The 3,699-nt window shown below is 41.8% G+C and overlaps 1 long non-coding RNA gene across 2 annotated transcripts; it reads left to right on the top strand.

Moving 5' to 3' along the window:
- The first annotated feature begins 1,230 nt into the window (after nt 1–1,230).
- LOC133369252 (uncharacterized) lies at nt 1,231–3,297 on the top strand. Of its 2 annotated transcripts, XR_009758858.1 has the most exons (4): nt 1,231–1,323; nt 1,489–1,597; nt 2,856–2,892; nt 2,991–3,297. It is a non-coding gene; the product is annotated as an uncharacterized LOC133369252 (long non-coding RNA). The 2 variants fall into 2 exon arrangements; XR_009758852.1 differs by having other exon boundaries at nt 1,231–1,597.
- Nucleotides 3,298–3,699: the final 402 nt, after the last annotated feature.

Raw genomic sequence — 3,699 nt, 5'->3', positions numbered from 1 at the left:
TTCCCTCCTTGTCTTTCAGACATTCTCCCACTGTCTGTTCTGCAAAGCAGGAGGGGCTGTGAACACACAACTTCTATACAAGATATAGCTTGCTGCTTATGTGCAGGGTTAAAACATTAGATCAGACCTCTTGAAATGCTCTCAAAGAAATGATATGTAAATGCAGTCCTTTTATGCTCTTAATAGCCAGCAGATCTTGACATGAGGTATTAGAAGAAATACATATGTCCATGGCAAGTCATTCATTATTTAGGCATGGGCCACAATCCAAGTGATCATGCCTAAATCTGTATTGGACTGTGTCTCCGGACACACTGAAGCATCACAAACTAAAAGCAAATATTCTGATGATCCAACAATTCTTGGAAACATATGAACTTCAATGCAGACAGAGAGCTGTCTGCAACAATCCCTTTCATTTCATGGGAAGGAAAACTCAGTGAAAGAGAGTGCCTAACCTGGGGCATTGCCATACAGCAGTTTACGGTGAATTCCCATATTTCTTCCCACACATATAATCTGAATCTACCATTTCCACAGTTTTTCTTTTTTTTAAAAAAAAAATAATGGATTACATACAGAAATTGTAAATCCAGCCTGCCATGCCCATCCTGTATTTTTTTCAGGAGGACCCCCAATCCATCCAGAGACACTTTACATGGTACACCAGTGGCTGCAGGGGGATGAGGGGATGGCAATATAGGATTTTATTTATTTATTCAACTTATTAGTTGCTTATCTGGCTGAATTGTCAGCCACTCTAAGCGACGTACAAAGCAGAACATGCAAACATCAAAACATTAAGAGACTAACAATAAAAACTAACAATAACGGAAAAGCTAAAAAAACAGGAACAGCAAACCAAAAACATTCATCTTCCTGGTAAAGGACAGTCCCCAAACAAATGTCACTAAGAGCAGGGGTGGGGGGCAAGGCAGGTGGAAATGCTTGCCCCTTGAAGGTCCCAGCACAGTCTCATCCCTGCAGCAGCACGACTCAGCCTGCAGCTCCTCCTGATAAGGCCCAGGCAGAGGAGTGGGGTAAGGCAGGTGGAAATGCTTGCTCCTTGATGGTCCCAGCACAGTCTCATCCCTGCAGCAGCATGACTCAGCCTGCAGCTCCTCCTGATAAGGCCCAGGCAGAGGGGTGGGGCAAGGCAGGTGGAAATGCTTGCCCCTTGATGGTCCCAGCACAGTCTCATCCCTGCAGGATAGCATTTTGATGAGGACAACATTGTGTGGGCCTCCATGCATGAGTAGCAGCAGACCCACAATAAACTGCCTTGTGGAAGCATCCTTATGCTGTTAATTTTGTACACCACAGGTGTGTGTGTGCAAATTTCTTTTTCATTAAAGAGAAAGCTTACCAGGGCAGGAGCTCCTTCTGTGCACTGGAAAGTACATGGGGCATTTGGTTTAAATGTATGCAGCTCTCTTTTCAAATGTCTCTCCACAACATATTAATTGTATTGCATGGCCATTTATTCAGCTCTTATGCAAACCTGATTTCAGCTACAAAGAAAATTAGGAGCTAATTGGCTTTCCACCTCCATCTGGCTCTGTACTGCTGCACTGAGGTACCCATTGCAATGGAAATGGTAAGGATGAAAGTGTTCCATCCTGAAACAATATTGGCTTGGACCCGAGATAGTTTTTATTTAAGTTAAGGAAGTTCATGGAAAGAAATGTTACTATCCCCTCGTCCCCCTGCAGTCACTGGTGTACCATGTAAAGTCTCTCTAGATGGATTGGGAGTCCTCCTGGAAAAAAAATACAAGATGGGGCAGGGCAGGCTGTTGCAGGAGGGCAGAATCACCTTAAATTGGGCTTGGATTCCAAGATAAGTTAGCTTAAAGAAGTTAATGGAAGGAAGGAACATTTCCTGTTCTCTCATGCCCTTAGAAGCCCCATACCACATTGTTCAGGAGATTCCTCCAACCAGCTGCCAGGGATCACAAGTGGAGAGAGTACCATTGCACTCAGGTCCTGCTTGTAGGCTTCCCATGCGCATCTGACTGTCATGGTGGAAGCAGTATACTGAACTAGATAGGCCTTTTGGGTGATTCAGCAGGGATCTTCTTATGCTGTTATGTTCAGTATAGCTATAGCATACCTGACATATGGCTATCCAGCCTTTGCTTAAATACTCCAATGAAGCAGTGCCCACCTCTTCCCAGGCAGTACATTCATTTGTTGAACAGCTCTTACCATTATGACATTTCTCTCAATGTTTGCTCAAAATGTTGTTTGTTTGTACATGTTTTTGTGATTTTTTACTATGATATATTGTATTTTATCTTGTTTGTTCACTGCCCTGAGAGCTATTCTGCTAAGGGCGGTATATAAATTGAAATAATAAAATAATAAAATAAATAAATAAATAATCTCCTTCAATGCAATTTCCACCCATTCATTCTCATCCTGTTCTCTAGACCAACAGAGAACACCTCAGCTCCATCTTCTGCATGACAGCTCTTCTGCCATATCTCTTCTTAATCTTCATTCTTCCAGGCTCAATAAATCCAACTCTTTCAAATATTTCTCACAGGACTTGGTTTCCACATCCCTTACCATCCTAGTCACCCTCCCCGGACACAATCCATTTTGATGATGTCCTTCTTAAAACATGTCACCTAGACAAGTCGCAGTAATCCAGATGTGGTCTGCTCTGCTCAGAATACAGTGCAGGCCTGGACACTAGGCTCCCATTAGTGCAGCCTAAGATTCCACTAGCTTTTAAAAAAAAATGTATTGCCAACCCAGTTCTTCTCCTCTGTATTTCTGACTTTGATTCTTGGCACTTAAATGCAGATCTTGCCATTAATCTCTGCTAAATTTCATCTTGTTGGTTTTCAGCCCAGTGTTGCAACATGTCAAGGCCATTTGGAATTCTGTGAGTATTTTAAATGATGTTCTACCTCTCCCAGCTTCATATCATTTGCAAATTTGATAAGCATTCCCTCTACTCTTTTCTCCACATTATTTATAAAGCTGTTGAACAGTACAGGACCTGCAAGGTAGGCTAAGAATGAATGACCAGCCCAAGAAGACCTTCGGAGCTTTACTGTGCCATGTACACCACTCTATCTTGAGTTACAAGCCAGTGTGGACTTACAGAAGAGATGGGTGCCTATGACCCTCAAAATCCTGCTGGATTGTGACTCCCATCATTCCTGATCATTTATCATTTGGCTGGGGCTGATGGGAACTGGAGTCCAACAACATCTGGAAGGCCACAGGTTTCCCATTCCTGACTTACATGCTTGTCTTTTAATTAAAAAGAAATTTGTATCACTGATTCATTTGCTGGCAAAACAATTTCTCAGCATCACAGCATCTAAAAGTTTGGCCAAATTCACATTAATTATTTTCACCTGGTTAGCCTCTTTCATTGTTGTTGGTTTTTCAACCCTGCCAATATAATGTTAATTAATGTTCAGTGAAATATTCATTCTTACATTATCAATGGGGATTCTTCTCCCATAATTACTCAAGGGTCTCCCAGAACAGCATTCATTTCATATCTATTTGGTAAATAATGAGGTTCACATCGCTTCAGACATTTGGAACATAGTTCAGACCTAAACATCAATATTATTGATGCTGGGGGTGGGGTGGGAGTTCTCCATTAAAAATTAGTCAAAATGATAAGATCTTTTTCTATAGCAAGCTGCTGAGGAAGATTTTTCCTATAAGAGAT

This window comes from Rhineura floridana, chromosome 1, assembly GCF_030035675.1.
Source record: "Rhineura floridana isolate rRhiFlo1 chromosome 1, rRhiFlo1.hap2, whole genome shotgun sequence".
NCBI lineage: Eukaryota > Metazoa > Chordata > Lepidosauria > Squamata > Rhineuridae > Rhineura > Rhineura floridana.
This window is presented reverse-complemented; position numbering and strand designations above follow the sequence as displayed.